This window comes from Triticum urartu, chromosome 3, assembly GCF_003073215.2.
Source record: "Triticum urartu cultivar G1812 chromosome 3, Tu2.1, whole genome shotgun sequence".
Taxonomy (NCBI): Eukaryota; Viridiplantae; Streptophyta; class Magnoliopsida; order Poales; family Poaceae; genus Triticum; species Triticum urartu.
In genome coordinates this window covers 744,035,745-744,055,564 of record NC_053024.1, presented here as the reverse complement: position 1 = coordinate 744,055,564, position 19,820 = coordinate 744,035,745, and the positions used below count along the sequence as shown (strand labels likewise).

The 19,820-nt window shown below is 43.5% G+C and overlaps 9 non-coding genes across 9 annotated transcripts; all 9 read left to right on the top strand.

Annotated features, from left to right (window-relative positions):
* The first annotated feature begins 9,292 nt into the window (after positions 1-9,292).
* LOC125549716 lies at positions 9,293-9,388 on the top strand. The gene has a single exon (XR_007301443.1). It is a non-coding gene; the product is annotated as a small nucleolar RNA Z43 (small nucleolar RNA).
* Positions 9,389-9,451: 63 nt separating this feature from the next.
* LOC125549666 lies at positions 9,452-9,544 on the top strand. The gene has a single exon (XR_007301434.1). It is a non-coding gene; the product is annotated as a small nucleolar RNA snR60/Z15/Z230/Z193/J17 (small nucleolar RNA).
* Positions 9,545-9,654: 110 nt separating this feature from the next.
* On the top strand, positions 9,655-9,740 carry LOC125549769. The gene has a single exon (XR_007301490.1). It is a non-coding gene; the product is annotated as a small nucleolar RNA U31b (small nucleolar RNA).
* A 57-nt stretch (positions 9,741-9,797) lies between these two features.
* LOC125549740 lies at positions 9,798-9,901 on the top strand. The gene has a single exon (XR_007301463.1). It is a non-coding gene; the product is annotated as a small nucleolar RNA Z107/R87 (small nucleolar RNA).
* A 234-nt stretch (positions 9,902-10,135) lies between these two features.
* Positions 10,136-10,229, top strand: LOC125549772. Its single transcript, XR_007301493.1, has one exon. It is a non-coding gene; the product is annotated as a small nucleolar RNA snoR31 (small nucleolar RNA).
* A 45-nt stretch (positions 10,230-10,274) lies between these two features.
* On the top strand, positions 10,275-10,369 carry LOC125549728. The gene has a single exon (XR_007301454.1). It is a non-coding gene; the product is annotated as a small nucleolar RNA snoR31/Z110/Z27 (small nucleolar RNA).
* Positions 10,370-10,453: 84 nt separating this feature from the next.
* On the top strand, positions 10,454-10,534 carry LOC125549757. The gene has a single exon (XR_007301479.1). It is a non-coding gene; the product is annotated as a small nucleolar RNA snoR77Y (small nucleolar RNA).
* A 57-nt stretch (positions 10,535-10,591) lies between these two features.
* On the top strand, positions 10,592-10,774 carry LOC125549720. The gene has a single exon (XR_007301447.1). It is a non-coding gene; the product is annotated as a small nucleolar RNA Z112 (small nucleolar RNA).
* Positions 10,775-10,922: 148 nt separating this feature from the next.
* On the top strand, positions 10,923-11,043 carry LOC125549803. The gene has a single exon (XR_007301517.1). It is a non-coding gene; the product is annotated as a small nucleolar RNA SNORD14 (small nucleolar RNA).
* Positions 11,044-19,820: the final 8,777 nt, after the last annotated feature.

The following is a 19,820-nucleotide window of genomic DNA, read 5'->3' as shown; positions in this document are numbered from 1 at the left end:
GGTGTTCCATATATTGTGTTAGCTAGCTAATTAATAGAGAGAAGTGTCCTTCTTATGTCCGTGCTTGATCGACGCTACGTACTATACATACGTATATAGAGAGGACTAGACACGCTAGCTAGCTAGTAAGCAAACGAAGGAAACAGAAGATCGTCATGAACATATATGCATACAGAGAGAAGTGATATCGACCACCTCTCCTTCTCCGAGAGATTGGTCGAATAGCAAGTTCTCGTATATCTATCCGACACTACCGGCTACATATATATATATACAATAATTATCTCTTACTAATATAATCTCCTATCATACGGACGCATGGTCCACATAGTATTCTCCGTCTTCAGCGATCACGTGGTCAAGAAAGAATGCCGCCAATTCCTCTTGAATTGCTCGCATGTGATCTGGTGCTAGGAGTTCATCCCGCATCCGAAACATCTAATTTGAAGAAGGGGGTCAATACATATATATATGAATGAATGAAACTCAACACAAATGATGGTAATAAAATAAAATTGTGAATATTGTTATTTACGCACTTCATATTGTTCGTCAGAGTAGCCCCGCTCACAGGTCGTGTGGCGGATGGACTCGCAAACGTAGTATCCACAGAAATCATTCCCTTGTTCCTGCCACAACCACTTTACAAGAAATAGAGGTCAATCAAACTGATAAGCAAGAATGCCAAATGGTATTGATGAAACTAGCGCTTGAATCACTAGAAGATGCGCGGAACATGCTACTATAGTACTTACTTTCGGGTGTTTAAATTCCAGCTTCTTTGGCAGTCCCGGAGCTTTTTTGGTGAATTTTCTCCAAACCCTGCCGGACAAAGAAAACAATTACTTGATATCAGAAATGAACAAAGTTACTGATATGGTGGATAATGATCGATTTAACTTACTTCTCGAGCATTTGAGTCATGTCCGCATACTCCTGGGGATCTTTTCGTTTAGAGTCTAAGACAGTTACTACTCCCTGCTCAAGCTTAATCTCTAGGAGAATATAGTGGAACCTGCGCACGCATGCATAACTCATCAATTACATTACTATAACCTTGACTAATATATAAGGGAAACCGAATATGCACAAGACAGTAACACTCACTGGAAATTGTAAGGAAAGAGTATTATATCTTTGTTTTCATTTATTACCAACGATCATAGCAAGTTGGCCTCGGTATCTGCGGCATGAAATTTACCCTCAGTTGCATCTATGAGATTTGTGTTAATGAACCCAATATCACCGACTTGTCTTTTCTTCAATTCGACGATCTTCAATCTGCATAATATAGTGAGGATAATTATATATAAATACATGCAATGAAAGAGCTGAGCTATATAGAGAGACTTAATGACAGAAGTACTACTACTTACAGACAGTAGCAGGTGACCGTTGCTTTATCGAGGGCCAATTGATTGAAAAACTGAAAGAACTCCTCAAGTGGAAGAGGCAATAGTTCAATTCCAACGAGGTCATGCTTCTTTTTAACTCTCACATACAAAGTATTCCTCCCCCAGACTCTCTGCAGATTTTCATGTATCAATCATGCAATCTTCGCATCATCGTTGTTAGAGATCTTTCATCTTTGACGAGAGGCTTCCCGTACTCGTATCTGTCTATCTGCACCTCCAAGAAATCATAATATACATCGTCGGGCAGGTAATCTCCAAGATTGCTATAACCGGGCACCATCCTCGGATCATTAGCGACGATGTCGCTAGGCACCTTGAGCGGGGGGCACGATTGTTTCGCTTGTTCGCCGAGCAGGGCAATTTGTTTCCCAGCTCGTCGTTCTTTCATCCTTTGATCACTGACAGTACTTCCCGACTGCTCCGCTTCGGCAAATGTCTTTCCAACAATGCGCTCATAGTTGCCTTTCGGCGGAGACATGGATGGTATTGTCAGGGCAGCCTGAGTGCGCTTCGCTTTCACCGGATCTACCTTCTCCTCCGGAGGTGGATGTGTTTGTGCTTTCAACCCTTGAAACCAGTCCTTCACTTCGGTTCGCGCGATCTTCGCGTTCTCCTCCGGGGTCATCTCGTATGGTAACTTCTCTGGAGTCTCATATGGTAACTTCAGAGAAGGACCGAATCTGTATGTCCTCCCGCCTCTGGCTGTACTGCTAGACGCCGGCAGAGCAGACGGAGCGGCTGTCTTCTTACGAGGTGGAGGAGATGGACTATGACACATCAGAGCAGCCGGAGCGGCAGCGGGTCTATTCCGCCCTTCCTGATGAGGCGGAGAAGGAGGAGGCTGGCTGCTCGGGCGCGCCGGCGCAGGCGGAGAAGGAGGCGGAGTGCCGCCATGCGCCAGAGAAGGAGCCCGAGTGCCCTGATCGTCACTCGCCGGAGGAGGAGGCGGTGGAGGAGGCGGAGTGCCCTGACTCGCCGGAGGAGGAGGAGGAGGCGGAGGCGTCCAGTTTGGGAGGTTGATGAGCTCCTTCCGCCATAGGCATGGAGTCTTCAGAGCAGAACCCAGCCGAGTCTCCCCTTCACCGGTAGGGTGGTCAAGCTAGAGGTCCTCAAATCCCTCCGTTATTTCATCCACCATCACCCTAGCATATCCTTCTGGAATCGGCCGGCAGTGAACAGTTGCGCCGGGTTCAGTAGGAAAAACAGAGCCAACAGCCGCCTTGACCTTCATATTAATCCATTGCGTCATAAGGTGGCAATTTTGAGACTCCGTGATAACATCCATGGGATAGCTGGCAGGAGCCGTCAAGACATGCTCCGGCTGAAGCAGCTCGGTGGAAGCCACGCTGCTTCTCCGCTGAGATGGCGGGGTAGCTTCGGGGGAAGCTTTGACAGTTCGTTTGCTGCGATTTGCTTCTCGTTCCTCTATCGCTTGTACCCTAGCATGCAGCGCCTGCAGTTGGGTCTGCTCCACTTTCTTCCTCCTCTCGTGGCATTTGTAACTGCCTGCGTCCGGAAACCCAGCCTTCCACGGAACGGAGCCTGGCGTGCCTCATGTCCGTCCAGGGTGCTCAAGATTCCCGAGGGCCATTGTGAGCTCGTCGTTCTCTCTGTCTGGAATGAACGTCCCTTGCCGCGCTGCATCAATATAGTGCTGAAGCCTCTTGACTGGTATTTCCATTTGCTCGTCTGTCCAAATGCATTTACCTGATACAGGGTCCAAGGTTCCGCCAGCCCCGAAGAACCAAGTCCAGCAACGGTCTGGCCAGTTCATTGTCTCTAGTTCGATCCCTTTATCAACCAGATCATTCTCAGCCTTGGCCCACTTCGGTCGGGCTACGAGGTAGCCACCTGGCCCCGTGCGATGGTGATGCTTCTTCTTTGCAGCATTTTGCTTGTTTATCGCCGACATCTTCTTACTCTTTTCCGATATCTTGTGGGCCACAAATGCGGGCCAGTCATCTCTGATCTTCTCATATTTGCCCTTGAATTCTAGTGTCTCTTTTTTATCGACAATCCTTTTCAGGTCTTTCTTCCACCTTCTGAATAGGTCTGCCATCCTCTTAAGAGAAAAAGACATGATTAATTGCTCTTTAACTGGCTTCTCCGGATCATCCTCTGGCGGTAGGGTGAAATTTAACTTCAGCTCAGTTCAAAGATCATTTTTCTGATAATCATTGACATAAGACACCTCTGGGTCTTGTTTAGCCGGCTTTAACCATTGCTGGATGCTGATCGGGATCTTGTCCCTAGCCAGAACCCCGCACTGAGCAACAAATGTGTTCTTTGTCCGGATGGGTTCAATCGGTTGGCCGTCGGGCGCGATTGCTATGATCTCAAACCTTTCATCCGAGCTCAACTTTTTCTTCGGGCCTCGTCTCTTTACCAAAGTTGTGCTCGATCCGGACGGCTAGAAAAAAGAACAAAGACGAGAGTTAATTAATATGTGTACATACCAAAACAATGAATGCATCAATTAGCTAGTCAGTACAGGCTTAACGAATATATATACCTGGCCGGACTCGGTTCGTTCACCGGAGCCGTCATCACGGTCTCCTTCTTGCACCGGCATTGGGTCACCGGAGCCGTCCTCACGGTCTCCTTCATGCACCGGCATTGGGTCACCGGAGCCATCATAATCATAGCCAGCTGCTTCTTCACCCTCTCCTTCCAGACCATCGGTGTCATTGAGAAACAACGAGTAGACGGCATCACTTCCTTGTGCGATTATGTCCCCCAACAACGCTTCTTGTGCTTCATCTCGGGAGGTGTCCATAGTTTCTACAAATATTTACAACATGGCAATTATTATTCAAACATGACAGATGGATATATCGACCCCCGCCCACGTGTTGTAATTATCGGGAGTTTATATCGACATGACATACGTACATGGGAAAATAATATTATCGGGGAGGGGGTATATCGACCCCCCCCCACGTGTTAAAGTTATCGGGGAGGGGGTATATCGACCCCCCCACGTGTTGAAGTTATCGGGAGGGGGTATATCGACCCCCCCCACGTGTTGAAGTTATCGGGGAGGGGGTATATCGAGCCCCCCACGTGTTGAAGTTATCGGGGAGGGGGCATATCGACCCCCCCACGTGTTGAAGTTATCGGGGAGGGGGTATATCGACCCCCCCTTGTGTTGAAGTTATCGGGAGGGGGTATATCGACCCCCCCATGTGTTGAAGTTATCGGGAGTTTATATCGACACGACATACGTACATGGGAAAATAATATTATCGGGGAGGGGGTATATCGACCCCCCCCACGTGTTAAAGTTATCGGGAGTTTATATCGACACGACACACGTACATGGGAAAAAATATTATCGGGGAGGGGGTATATCGACCCCCCCTCGTGTTGAAGTTATCGGGAGGGGTATATCAACGACGACAGAAATAAAAAGAGGAGAAGAAGAAAGGAATAGCTAGAGGAGAAGATCGAAGAAAAAAAGAGGAGAAGAAGAAAGGAATAGAGGAGAAGAAGAGAAAATAGAAATATTCTATTTTCTCTTCTTCTCCTCTATTCCTTTCTTATTCTATTTTCTCTTCTTCTCCTCTATTCCTTTCTTCTTCTCCTCTTCTTTTTCTTCTTTTTTCCTCTTCTTATTTATTTCTCCTCTTCTTCTCCTTTCTTCATCTTCTTATTTTCCTTTTTCCTCTCATTCTTTCTCTTCTTCTTCCTTTCCTAGCTAGATATATAAAACTTTTCTAAAAAACTAACTTTTGCATATATAAAACCTTTTCTTCCTTCTTCTTCCTTCTATTCCTTCTTCCTAAATATATAAAACTTTTTAAAAAATGAAACTAACCTAAAATGTACTAAATCAGAGAACATATATAGATAAAACTTTTCTAATTAAAAATCTAACTTTTGCATATATGTATTTTTAAAACATCATTACAATTGAAAAAATACATACATACATACAAAAAACATGTAAAAAATACATACATACATATATGAACATACATCAAAAAATACATATATCTAAAAAATACATACATACATATATTATATGAAAATCTAAAAACATGTAAAAAATAGCATGTACAATTAAAAAAATTGCATGACGGCGGCGGGGGCGGTAGACGCGCGGTGCTCACAGAGGCGGCGACACGTCGGGGCAGGGGACGGCGGCACGGCGACGGCGACGGGGCAGGGGCGGCGCGCGTCGGGGCAGGGGACGGCGGCGCGCGGCGACGGTGTCGGGCGAGGGCGCGGGCGACGGCCGGCGAGGGCGCGGGCGATGGCGACGACGGGTGCGGGTGACGGCGACGGCGGGGGCGGCGGGCGGCGTCGGGGCAGCCTGGCGGCGTCGATGTGCTCGGCGTCGTCGGGGGCAACTACGAGGGAAATGTGAAAATTTCCTAAGTGCTGGCTTATATAGCAAAGGCATTGGTCCCGGTTCGTGGCACCAGCCGGGACCAATGCCCCCCTTTAGTCCCGGTTGGTGCCACCAACCGGGACCAAAGGGCTTGTGCTGCCCGGCTCCAAAACTTTAGTCCCACCTCGCTAGCTGAGAGAGCTCGAGAGTGGTTTATAAGCGCTGCTGCGCCTTCCCTCTCGAGCTCCTCTCAAATGCAGGCTTTCGGGCCTAACCCTGCGCTGTGTGCCTGTGGGCCTACTGGGCCTCCTGCGGGCCTGAATCCTGGACATGTTAAGGTTTCTAGTCGTATTCAGGCCGTGGGGGCCCAGTAGGTGGCACTTTTTTTTTCTTTGTTCCTTTATTTATTTTAGTTTGTTTCTACTTACAACAAAATACTTATTGTTGCTATTTTTTCCAGTTTTTTTGTTTACTGCATTATTTATTTTATTTTGTTTTTTGCTTTATTTTTAATTCTTTTTGCTTTTAGTTTTAGAAAAATTATAAACTTTCTGTTAGTGCCATGAGTTTTCAAATTTGAAAACACTTTTTTTGTTTTTTTCTTTGTTGCTTTATTTATTTTATTTTGTTTCTACTTACAACAAAATAATTATTGTTGCTATTTTTCCAGTTTTTTTGTTTTGTTTTCTGCATTATTTATTTTCTTTGGTTTTATGCTTTATTTTTTAATTCTTTTTGCTTTTAGGTCAGCAAAATTATAAACTTTCTGCTAGTGCCATTAGTTTTGAAATTTGAAAACACTTTTTTAGTTTTTTTGTTTTCTTTGTTGCTTTATTTATTTTGTTTTGTTTCTACTTACAACAAAATACTTATTGTTGCTATTTTTATTTTTTTCCAGTTTTTTTGTTTTGTTTTCTGTATTATTTATTTTGTTTTGTTTTTTCTTTATTTTTTTAATTCTTTTTGCTTTTAGGTCAGCAAAATTATAAACTTTCTATTAGTGCCATTAGTTTTAGAAAAATTATAAAATTTCTGTTAGTGCCATTAGTTTTAAAATTTGAATAGTTAAAATTTGAATTCTTTGAAATTTGTGTGAATCACAAGTTTGTGATTAACTTTACTAAAAATGAACATAGATGCACCTATAGAGTAAATTCGACCTAAATTCATAATCAATTTCTATGAATTTCAGAGAAATTCACTATGAATTTAGGTCAAATTCCCTGTATAGGGGCATCTATTTTCACTTTGAGAGGAGCTCAACAAGGCAGAGAGGGACGGGCTTATAAACTGGTGTGAGCGCCCTTCGGTTGGCGAGGTGGGACTAAACTCTGTGCGCAACGAGGACCAACCCTTTAGTCCCGGTTTGCGGCACAAACCGGGACTAATGGTCATGGGCCAGGGGCGAGCCGCATTGCTATTTTTTTTCCAGTTTTTTTCTTTTGTTTTCTGCATTATTTATTTTCTTTTGTTTTTTCCTTTATTTTTTAATTCTTTTTGCTTTTAGTTTTAGAAAAATTATAAAATTTCTGTTAGTGCCGTTAGTTTTCAAATTTGAAAACACTTTTTTTGTTTTCTTTGTTGCTTTATATATTTTATTTTGTTTCTACTTACAACAAAATACTTATTGTTGCTATTTTTAATTTTTTTCCGTTTTTTGTTTTGTTTTCTGCATAATTTATTTTATTTTGTTTTTTGCTTTATTTTTTCATTCTTTTTTGCTTTTAGGTCAGCAAAATTATAAACTTTCTGTTAGTGCCATTAGTTTTAGAAAAATTATAAACTTTCTGTTAGTGCCATTAGTTTTAGGTCAGCAAAATTATAAACCAGCTCCCCCCGTTGCAGCATCACCGTATTCAGGGGGCACATAGTTGTCATCGTACTATTCTTCTTCGCCGTCTTCCATCATAACCCCTATTTCTCCGTGCCTCGTCCAAACATTATAGTGTGGCATGAAACCCTTGTAAAGCAGGTGGGAGTGAAGGATTTTCCGGTTAGAGTAAGACATCGTATTCCCACATTTAGTGCATGGACAACACATAAAACCGTTCTGCTTGTTTGCCTCAGCCGCATCGAGAAACTCATGCACGCCCTTAATGTACTCGGAGTTGTGTCTGTCACCGTACATCCATTGCCAGTTCATCTGCGTGCATTATATATAATTAAGTGTCCAAATTAATAGAAGTTCATCATCACATTAAAACCAAAGTACATACATAGTTCTCATCTAACAACATATAGCTCTCCAGAGCATCTGATTAATTAAACCATACATTGAAACTATGTAAAACATTTCAATGCGAAAACAAATGCGATCATAATCGCAACCAAGGTTACAATTGATCCAACGGCATAATGATACCAAGCCTCGGAATGAATGACATATTTTCTAATCTTTCTAATCTTCAAGCGCATTGCATCCATCTTGATCTTGTGATCATCGACGACATCCGCAACATGCAACTCCAATATCTTCTCCTCCTCAATTTTTTTATTTTTTCCTTCAAGAAACTATTTTCTTCTTCAACTAAATTTAACCTCTCGACAATAGGGTCGGTTGGAATTTCCGGTTCATACACATCCTAGATAAATAAAATCTATGTCACGTTGGTCGGCATAATTTTCATAAACAATAAATGAACCAATAGTTATAAAGATAATATATATCCCACATCCGAATCATAGACAGGACGAGGGCCGACGGGGGCGGATACCAAAACCATCGCACTATATAAGATGCAATAATAAAAGTAAGAAAATAATACAAGTATGTATGTAAACATACAAGTAAGAATATTTTTCCTTTCAGAAAGAAGATAAGAATAAGAGGCTCACCACGGTGGTGCCGGCGATGAGCTCGGCGCGGGTGATCGACGGCGGTGAAGACGGGGATGGGGCATGACGGACCGCTAAACCTAGACAAATATTGAGGAGAATGGAGCTTGGAGGTCGAGCTTGGAGAGGAGAAAGCTTAAGTAGTGTGGCTCGGGCATTCCATCGAACTCCTTGTGTGCATAGGAGGTGATCTAGAGCACCACCAAGCCCTCTCCCCCTCGGCCAGAAAAAATAGAGCAGTGTGCTCTGCTCTTACGCGAGGGGGTATATATAGGCACCACCATTGGTCCCGCTTGGTGGCATGAACCGGGACTAAAGGGGAGCCTTTAGTCCCGGTTCATGCCACCAACCGGGACCAATGGTGGTGGGCCAGGAGCGAGGCCTATTGGTCCCGGTTCGTCACACCAACCGGGACCAAAGGTCCAGACGAACCGGGACCAATGGCCCACGTGGCCCGGCCGGCCCCTGGGCTCACGAACCGTGTCCAATGCCCCCATTGGTCCTGGTTCTGGACTGAACCGGGACTAATGGGCTGACCCGGCCTGGACCTTTGCCCCCCTTTCTACTAGTGAACACCTTGTGGAAGACATCAACAAGGTGGTTGAAACTTATTGTGTGTGTCGTTTTCTGTTTCTAAGCGATGAAGCAAACAATTTGTGTGTTCTTTTTATTGTTATTTCTGTAACCTCATGTATTAATTTGTTGTAGATGATGGTGAAGATTTATATTTGGTCTTGTTCATCATAACTGTCATTTATCTGCCTTGCCCACCATCCTGCTATATCACCACCCATATTCTGAGCCCAAGTGCATTGTTCAAAATGGTCTTTCGCTCCTAGCTGACGAGCTTGAAGATCTGTAACTTCTACGAGGTAGGCTGATGAGCACAAGTGCATAGTTCAAACGACCAAATAGTGATTACTTGAACAGAATAGTTTTTCGCTCTTAGCTGATGACCTTTAGCTTTCCTGTTTAGTTTCAGCTAGACTGCATACATACCCTACTCAGTTAATCTATTTCGGTTGGAAAAATTACCACTTTGATGTTTGCAATGATTCTCCAAACTAGTTTGAGGATATGATTTGAAACTTGTTGCCCCAGTCTTAGGGTCCTCTTAGGTGGATCTGTGTTGATTGACATATTTTTGAATCTGACTCGACAGATGCAATTTTGAACAGTTGATTTGATTTCTTTTCTACTTACATTCCTTGGGTGATGGCTGTGACGATTTCCAAATATTCAAGCTCAACAAACCAAATCACAGGTTTGCTCCTAGGAGTTGATTTGTATGCCGATTATCCCGCTGAACCGAGCCATCTGATACCTTATATTTTTAATCTCCGGTTCATTGTTCTCACTCGACTCTTTTTGTGTTTGTTAGCTTGTTTGCTGTGGAGAACATAGTTGGGATGAGGATAATAAGTCTTTTGAAAGCATTGATGACATCGCTGGCAGAATTGAACCAATTAAAACACGGCCACAACTCAGCAGCTGTATATATCTTCAATCCTTTTTGGATATTGTTCTTGCCTTTCAATGTGGATGATCTGTTTGGATCATGAGGAGTTATTGATGCATAATCCAACACTTGATCCGAGGGGTAGCATGAGCAGCATGGGTGATGTCAACTTTGCAACTGAATCCTTTAGAGATCAGTTTTTTCAATAGTTTTATTTCTTCTTTATTTCTTCAGTATCATGGGATGAAACCTTGAAACAATCTGAGGACACCTTTTGACAGAGTGCTTATTTTCCTATGAATCAGAAGGCAGTTATATTCTGATGCTAGGCATTTTTTCTTCTGACATTCTTTTAGTTTTCTGGTTGCTAGGCAATCTTTTCCTTTACATTAGAGACCTGTAATGCAATTGAAGCACATAATGATTAGCTTTATGTTGGAATTACCGTCAGATACCCAATGACAATATTTTTGCGGCTTTCTGAGGCTTACTACCAATATCTTCAGCTCCTCTATAAGTTTATATTGTTTATTTTATTCATCTTAGATTATCCAAGTGAGGATTCTTAGACCATATGAAGTGTCGTATGACAATGTAAACAATAACCGCTTCTCTCCACTGCAAGTGTCCACCTTCGGCCATAACCTTTGTGGTTTGGTTTGGGCTAAAATCTCCTTTTGCACCTGGTTTTGTTCAGCTGTGTGCATGACTTTAACCGGTTCTCTGAGCGGTTATTTTATCTTGTTTGCTTTGTGTGTTGATAGGAACCTGACATAGTATTTTGGTCGGTTTACAGAGCTGGTTATTGTGATTACATCTTTGTTAACCAGTAGCTGACTAGTTGTAGTCGATATGATTTGATCAATTGGGGGATGTGTTATGATGATGATGATAAATTTAAGGCTTGTTTCTCAAAACATTTGCAGATGCCTCTTAAGAGCTTTCACCCAGCCAGGCTTGAGAGGTAATGCTACTAATTCTTTCCTTGAATGTTTGAGCCTTATTAATATCCCCATACTTTGTTGTCTTCACTATGGTGATGACTCGTTTGCTATAATCATGATTGTTTGTTATTCTGCAATTGAACTTTGGATATTTGTTCAACTAATCTGTATTAGCTTTGCTTGCTATGTATATACTGTTTTAGCACCATACTAATCCACGTATGTTCTCAACTGCAGGTGTTCCCAACTTGATATATATGGAGCTAGTGTTGTTGGGTTTTCTTCTGTTTGCTAAATGGTGTTGGCTTTGGAATGATCATTTTCTCCTGTAGCATTTTCTTCTGTCGGCTAAAAGGTGTTGGCTTTGTAATGATCATTTTCTCCTGTAGCTCCACTTTAGAGTGAATTATGTTGCTTTTCTATAGGGTTTGGTTCTGCGATCATGTGGCCCAGTGGTGGTCTACACAGTCACAATCTTCCGATTACAGTCATCTTTCTTGTCGATGAAATATGTCACAAACATTTGTGCTTTGCAAGATTTCGTGGTTACTATGCGGTGGATGTGTCGTAATATTCTAGAAGGATGCGAGTTTTATTCATTGTTGTACTTCGGAGCCATGTACTTGAACTGTTGATATTTTTGCTTGTCAACAATGAATATCTTGGTATTGTACATCTAAATGCTACTCTTTTCAGCCTTCATTAAATTCATATTGCACTTGTAGATGTAGGCTGTTTTCTCAGGTTCTATGAAATGTTAGCCCGTTTTTTTACTTAATAAGGTTTTAGCAACTTGTGGATCTTTTGCCGAGCACAACATGTAAACGACATGCGGTGCTTCTTTAGAGCACATTATTTTTATTATATCTTGCTGCACACCATGCTAAAGAAAACCCTATCCTTTCAATATGCTACTTCTTTCTTTCCTATAGGCATGCAAACAACAACCCTACCTATTTCGAAAAGTTTTTTTAGATCTTCAATTTGATGAGTTTAAAGGCTTTATTGTTGTTGTTTATTCAATTTGATGAGTTGCTTCTCTCAATTGTCCGCACAAATTTTGTTCATCTTCGTCCATCTCGGCGAGTTCTACGACGATGGGCTATCCTACACTAGTAGAAAAAAGGCCATTTGTCCCAGTTCATAAGGCCCATTTGTCCCGGTTCGGGAACCAGGACTAAAGTGTCGTTACTAATGCCCTAGGCCTTTAGTCCCGGTTCTTATACGAACCGGGACATATGGGCCTCCACGTGGCCGCTCCGGCGAGCCCAGGCAGGAGGCCCTTCAGTCCCGGTTGGTGGCACCAACCAGGACCAATAGGCATCCAGGCTAGGGTTTTTGTTTTTTTCTGAAAGGGGGGGTGGATTTGAGGGTTTTGTATGGTTAATTAAGGTGTTTCATATATTGTGTTAGGTATCTAATTAATTAATAGAGAGAAGTGTCCTCTCTTACCTACATGCTTGGTCGGTGCTACGTACTATACGTATAGAGAGGCCCTCGACAGCTAGCTAGTAAGAAAATGAAGGAAACCATTAAGTACATAAATTGGTCATGCATACCGGAGAAGTGATCGACCTCTCCTTCTCTGAGTGATTGGTCAAACAACAAGTTTTCATATTATCTATCCGACGCTACTGGCTACATACATATACAATATGTAAGATCTCTTACAATCCCCTAGCATTTGAACTCAACTTCCACATGGTATTCTCCGGCATTATTGATGACGTGGTCAAGAAAGAATCCCGCCAATTCCTCTTGAATTGCTTTCATGCGATCTTGTGGTAGGAGTTCATACCGCATCTACCACGTCTAATTTGAAGAAGGGGGTTAATACATATATATGAATGAAACCCAACAGAAATAATGGTGTAATAAAATGAAATTGTGAATACTATTGCTTACGCACTTCATATTGTCTTTTAGAGTAGCCCCGCTTATTTTTCAAAGTCGCGTTGTAGATGTACTCGCACACGTAGTATCCATAGTAATCATTCCCTTGTTCCTGCCACAAGCACTTTACGAGAAATAGATGTCAATCAAACTGGTAATGAAGCATTATAAATGGCATTGATGAATGTAGCTAGAATCAATGGGAGATGTGCGCAACTAGCTAGCTAGTAGTACTTACTTTCGGATATGTATATCGCAGCTCCTTCGGCAGTCCCGGAGCTTCTGCGGTGAACTTTTTCCAAACCCTGCAAGACAAAGAAAATGACAAAGAAAATAATTATTACTTGAGATATCAGGAAATGAACAAAAAGTTGCCGATATGGTGCGATAATGATTGATTGAACTTACTTGTTGAGAATTTTCGTCATGTTTGCATAGGTCTCGGGATCTTTTCGTCTCGAGTCTAAGACGGTTACTAGTCCCCGCTCAAGCTTAATCTCCAGGAGAATATAGTGGAAGCTGCGCACGCATGCATAACTCATCAATTACATTACTATAACCTCGCTCGAGTAATAAGGGAAACCGAATATGCACACGACAGTAACACTCACTTGAAGTTGTAAGGAAAGACTATTAGATCTTTGTTTTGATTTATTAACAATGATTTGAGCAAGTTGTCCTCAGCATCTTCGGCCCTCTTTTTAACCTGAAATTCATCTATGAGATTTGTGTTAATGAACCCAATATCATACATTTCTGCTTTTCTGCACTCGACGATCTTCAATCTGCATAATATAGTGAGGATAATTATAAATACATGCAATGAAAGAGCTGAGCTATATATAGAGACTTAATGATAGATGTAGTACTTACAGACAATAGCAAGTGACCGTTAATTTATCGAGGGCCTTTTGATTGAAGAATAGGAAGAACTCCTCAAATGGAACAGTCAACAGATCAATTCCAACAAGGTCATGCTCCTCCTTAACTCTCAGATACAAAGTATCCATCCCCCAGACTCTGTGCAGGTTTTCTTGTACCAATTATGGAATCTTCGCATCATCGTTGTTAGAGATTTTTCATCTTTGACGCGAGGCTTCCCGTACTCGTATCTGGGTTCGTCCACCTCCAAGAAATCATAATGTACATCATCGGGCAGGTAATCTCCAAGATTGCTATAACCGGGCACCATCCCCGGAGCATTAGCGACGATGTCGCTAGACACATTGAGCGGGGGCACGATTGGTTCGCTTGTTCGCCGAGCTGGGCAATTTTTTCCCAGCTGCTCGTCGTTCTTTTAACCTTTGATCACTGACAGTACTTCCCGACCGCTCCGCTTCGAGATATGTCTTTTCAGTAACGCGCTCATAGTTGGTTTTCGGCGGAGATTTTGGTGGTTTCCTCAGGGCATCGATAGTGCGCTTTGCTTTCACTGTATCTACCTTCTCCTCCGGAGGTGGATGTCTCTCTGCTTTCGCCCCTTCAAAGAAGTCCTTCACTTCTTTTTCCACGATCTTCTTGTTTTCTTCCACGGTCCTCTCGTACGGTAACTTCTCTAGAGGCTTGAGAGGTGGACCGTATCTGTATTGCCTCCTGCCTCTGGCTGTACTGCTAGACGTCGGAGCAGACGGAGCGAAGGAGAAGGAGGAGAAGGACTACGAGGCGGAGGAGAAGGACTACGACGCGCCGGAGCAGCCGGGACGGCGGTGGGTCTCTTCCGCCCTTGCTAGTGAGGCGGAGAAGGAGGAGGCTGGTGGTTGCTCGGGCACGCCGGCGTAGGCGGAGAAGGAGGCGGAGTGCCGCCACGCGCCGGAGAAGGAGGCTGAGTGCCCTGATCGTCACTCGCCGGAGGAGGAGGTGGTGGAGCAGGCGGAGTGCCTGACTCGCCGGAGGAGGAGGAGGAGGCGGAGGCATCCAGTTCGGAAGGTTGATGAGCTCCTTCCTCCATAGGCATGGAGTCTTCAGACAAGAACCTAGCCGAGTCTCCCCTTCACCCATAGGGTGGCAAGCTGGAGGTCCTCAAATCCTTCTGTGATTTCATTCACCATCACCCTAGCATATCCTTCTGGAATCGGCCGGCAGTGAAAAGTTGCACCAGGTTCAGGAGGTGCAACAGAGCCAACAACCGCCTTGACTTTCAATTCCATCCACTACGTCATAAGGTGGCAATGCTGAGACTCCGTGATAGCATCTACGGGGTAGCTAGCAGGAGCCGTGAAGACAGGCTCCTGAAGCAGCTCCGTGGAAGCCACACTGCTTCTCCGCTGAGATGGCGGGGTAGCTTCGGGTGTAGCTTCGGCAGGTCGCGTGCTGCGAACTGCCTCTCGTTCCTCTAGCGCTTGTACCCTTGCATGCAGCGCCTATATTTGGGTCAACTCCTTTTTCTTCTTCCACTCCAGGCGTTTGTAACCGCCTGCGTCGGGAAATCCAGCCTTCCACGAAAGGGAGCCTGGCGTGCCTCGTGTCCGTCCAGGGTGCTCAGGGTTCCCGAGGGCCTCTGTGAGCTCGTCGTTCTCTCTGTCCAGAACGAACGTCCCTTGTTGCGCCTTTTTGAGATACTCCTGAAGCTTCACGATGGGTATGTTCAGCTGCTCGTCGGTCCAAACGCACTTCCCTGTTACAGGGTCCAATTTCCCCCCAACCCCGAAGAACCAAGTCCTGCAACGGTCTGGCCAGCGTCGCGTCTCTGGTTCGATCCCTTTATCAATGAGGTCATTCCTAGCCTTGTCCCACAATGGCCGGGCTTTCAGGTAGCCACCAGACCCCGTGCGATGGTGATGCTTCTTCTTTGCAGCATTTTTCTTGTTTGTCACCGACATCTTCGCTGCTCTCTCAGATTTCTTTTTGGTGAAAAATTCGGGCCACTGATCTTTGATCTTCTCAAATCGGCCGATGAATTCTGGAGTCTTGTCTTGGTCGACAAACGATGATTTCAGCTCATTCTTCCACCTCTTGAATAGCTCAGCCATCTTCTTAAGAGCATAAGCCTTTATCATTGGCTTTTTAACTGGATTCTTCGGATCCTCCTCTGGCGGGAAGGTGAAATTTTCCTGCAGCGCGGTCCAAAGATCAGCTTTCTGCGTATCGCTGACATAAGACACCTGAGAGTCTTTGTCCTTAGGCTTCAACCGTTGCTCGATGCTGATCGGGATCATGTCCCTCACTAGAACCCCGCACTGAGCACTAAATTTTTGCTTGGTCCGGAGAGGTTCAATCGGTTGGCCAGCGCGATCAGTTTCGATGATCGTGTACCTTTCATCTACGTGCAACTTTCTCTTCGGGCCTCGTCTCGTTACCGAAGTGTTGCTCGATCCGGAGGGCTAGAAAAGAAGAAAAAGAAGAGAGTTAATATGTGTACATACAAAACAATTAATGCATCAATTAGCTATGGTCAGCACATGCTTAATTAATTAATATATATACCTGGCCGAACTCCGTTCGGTCACCGGAGCCGTCATCAAGGTGTCCTTCCCCCTCCATTCGGTCACCGGAGCCGTCATCACGGCGTCCTTCCTCCTCCATCGTTTGATGGCACGAACCGGGACTAATGCCCACCTTTAGTCCCGGTTGGTGCCACCAACCAGGACCAAAGGTGTTGGTAATATGCCCTAGAGGCAATAATAAAAGCATTATTATTATATTTCCTTGTTCATGATAATTGTCTTTATTCATGCTATAATTGTGTTATCCGGAAATCGTAATACATGTGTGAATAATAGACACCAACATGTCCCTAGTAAGCCTCTAGTTGACTAGCTCGTTGATCAACAGATAGTCATGGTTTCCAGACTATGGACATTGGATGTCATTGATAACGGGATCACATCATTAGGAGAATGATGTGATGGACAAGACCCAATCCTAAACATAGCATAAGATCGTATAGTTCGTTTGCTAGAGTTTTCCAATGTCAAGTATCTTTTCCTTAGACCATGAGATCGTGTAACTCCCGGATACCGTAGGAGTGCTTTGGGTGTGCCAAACGTCACAACGTAACTAGGTGACTATAAAGGTATACTACGGGTATCTCCGAAAGTGTCTGTTGGGTTGACACGGATCAAGACTGGGATTTGTCACTCCGTATGATGGAGAGGTATCACTGGGCCCACTCAGTAATGCATCATCATAATGAGCTCAAAGTGACCAAGTGTCTGGTCAAGGAATCATGCATTACGGTATGAGTAAAGTGACTTGCCGGTAACGAGATTGAACGAGGTATTGGGATACCGACGATCGAATCTCGGGCAAGTAACATACCGATTGACAAAGGGAATTGTATACGGGGTTGCTTGAATCCTCGACATCGTGGTTCATCCGATGAGATCATCGAGGAGCATGTGGGAGCCAACATGGGTATCCAGATCCCGCTGTTGGTTATTGACCGGAGAGCGATCTCGGTCATGTCTACATGTCTCCCGAACCCGTAGGGTCTACACACTTAAGGTTCGGTGACGCTAGGGTTGTAGGGATATGTATATGCAGTAACCCGAATGTTGTTCGGAGTCCCGGATGAGATCCCGGACGTCTCGAGGAGTTCCGGAATGGTCCGGAGGTAAAGATTTATATATGGGAAGTCCTGTTTCGGCCATCGGGACAAGTTTCGGGGTCATCGGTATTGTACCGGGACCACCGGAAGGGTCCTGGGGGTCCACCGGGTGGGGCCACCTGTCCCGGGGGGCCACATGGGCTGTAGGGGGTGCACCTTGGCCTACATGGGCCAAGGGCACCAGCCCCAAGAGGCCCATGCGCCTAGGGTTTCAAGGAGGAAGAGTCCTAGGAGGGGAAGGCACCTCCTAGGTGCCTTGGGGAGGAGGGATTCCTCCCCTTGGCCGCACCACCCTAGGAGATTAGATCTCCTAGGGCCGGCGCCCCCCTTGGCCCTCCTATATATAGTGGGGAGATGGAGGACTTCTTACCTTGATCTTGGGTGCCTCCCTCTCCCTCTCCAACACTTCCTCCTCCTCCATAGTGCTTGGCGAAGCCCTGCCGGAGTACTGCAGCTCCACCACCACCACGCCGTCGTGCTGCTGCTGGAGCCATCTTCCTCAACCTCTCCTTCCCCCTTGCTGGATCAAGAAGAAGGAGACGTTGCGCTAACCGTACGTGTGTTGAACGCGGAGGTGCCGTCCGTTCGGTGCTAGGATCTCCGGTGATTTGGATCACGTCGTGTACGACTACCTCATCCCCGTTCCTTGAACGCTTCCGCTCGCGATCTACAAAGGTATGTAGATGCAATCCGATCACTCGTTGCTAGATGAACTCCTAGATGGATCTTGGTGAAACCGTAGGAAATTTTTTGTTTTCTGCAACGTTCCCCAACAAAAGGCCGCGCACAACAGCGTGGTGGTGGGAGTTTAGTCCCACCTAGCTAGTTGAGAGGGGCGCGGAGTGGTTTATAAGCCCCACTGCCGCACCCCTCTCGAGCTCCTCTCTATTGCAGGCTTACGGGCGTAATTGTCACTGCTATGCCATATGGGCCTTCTGGGCCTTCTACGGGCCTGAATCCTGGACCATTGATGGGTTTCTAGTCGTATTCAGGCCGTGGTGGCCCAGTAGGTGGCATTTTTTTTATTTTTTCCCGGTTTTTTTGTTTTCTTTTTTGCTTTTTTTGTTTCGTATCTACTTACAACAAAATACTTATTTATTTTATTTTATTTTGTTTCTACTTATATATATTTGCTATTAAAGTTTCTAACAAACAAAATTCTTTATGAAAATTCCTTTTGCTTTTAATGATTTTGAACAGAAAATACTTTGATAATTTTAGTTACATCAATTTTATATAATTTTAGTTTGATAAATTTTAGAGGTTGTTTATAATGTTTTGAACAGAAAATACTTTGATAATTTTAGTTTCATAAATTTTATTTATGTTATTAAAGTTTATTTTATTTTATTTTATTTTATTTCTACTTATATATTTTATTAAAGTTTATATTATTTTGTTTCAAATTACTTATTTATTTTATTTTGAGATAATTATTTTTTCTATTAAACTTTCATGCATTTACTGATTATTTTATTTTGTTTCTCTTTCAAAGTATCAGGGTTTCATACGGAAACTCGTCTGTTACAAAAGGATTTCATTTTTTTAAACTTATTTGAACTCCATAGTTTTTCTATGTTCAAAATGCACCATTCAAAGCCACATCATCAATTTTCAACCCTTTCTGACTTTATTTGTTATTTTTAATGCATTTACTGATTTTTTTTCAGCTATAAGACCCTAAAAATGAAAAGCACTACAAATGAACTCTGAAAAGGTTAAAAGTTGGCATGGTATCATCATTTCACCGACATAGCATGTGCAATAAAGTAGAGAGGCTTACGACAAAAACTCGATGCACTTCGTGTACAAAACGGACAATCTCTTTCGAAGAATCAGGGTTTCATACGGAAACTTATCTGTTACAAAAGGATTTCATTTTTTGAACTTATTTGAACTCCATAGTTTTTCTATGTTCAAAATGCACCATTCAAAGCCACATCATCCATTTTCAACCCTTTCTGACTTCATTTGCTATTTTTCATGCATTTACTAATTTTTTTTCCAGCTATAAGACCCTAAAAATGAAAAGCACAACAAATGAACTCTGAAAAGGTTAAAAGTTGGCATGGTATCATCATTTCACCGACATAGCATGTGCAAGAAAGTAGAGAGGCTTACGACAAAAACTTGATGCACTTCGTGTACAAAACGGACAATCTCTTTCGAAGAATCAGGGTTTCATACGGAAACTCATCTGTTACAAAAGGATTTCATTTTTTTGAACTTATTTGAACTCCATAGTTTTTCTATGTTCAAAATGCACCATTCAAAGCCACATCATCCATTTTCAACCCTTTCTGACTTCATTTGCTATTTTTCATGCATTTACTGATTTTTTAGCTATAAGGCCCTGAAATTGAAAAGCATTTCAAATGAACTCTGAAAAGGTTAA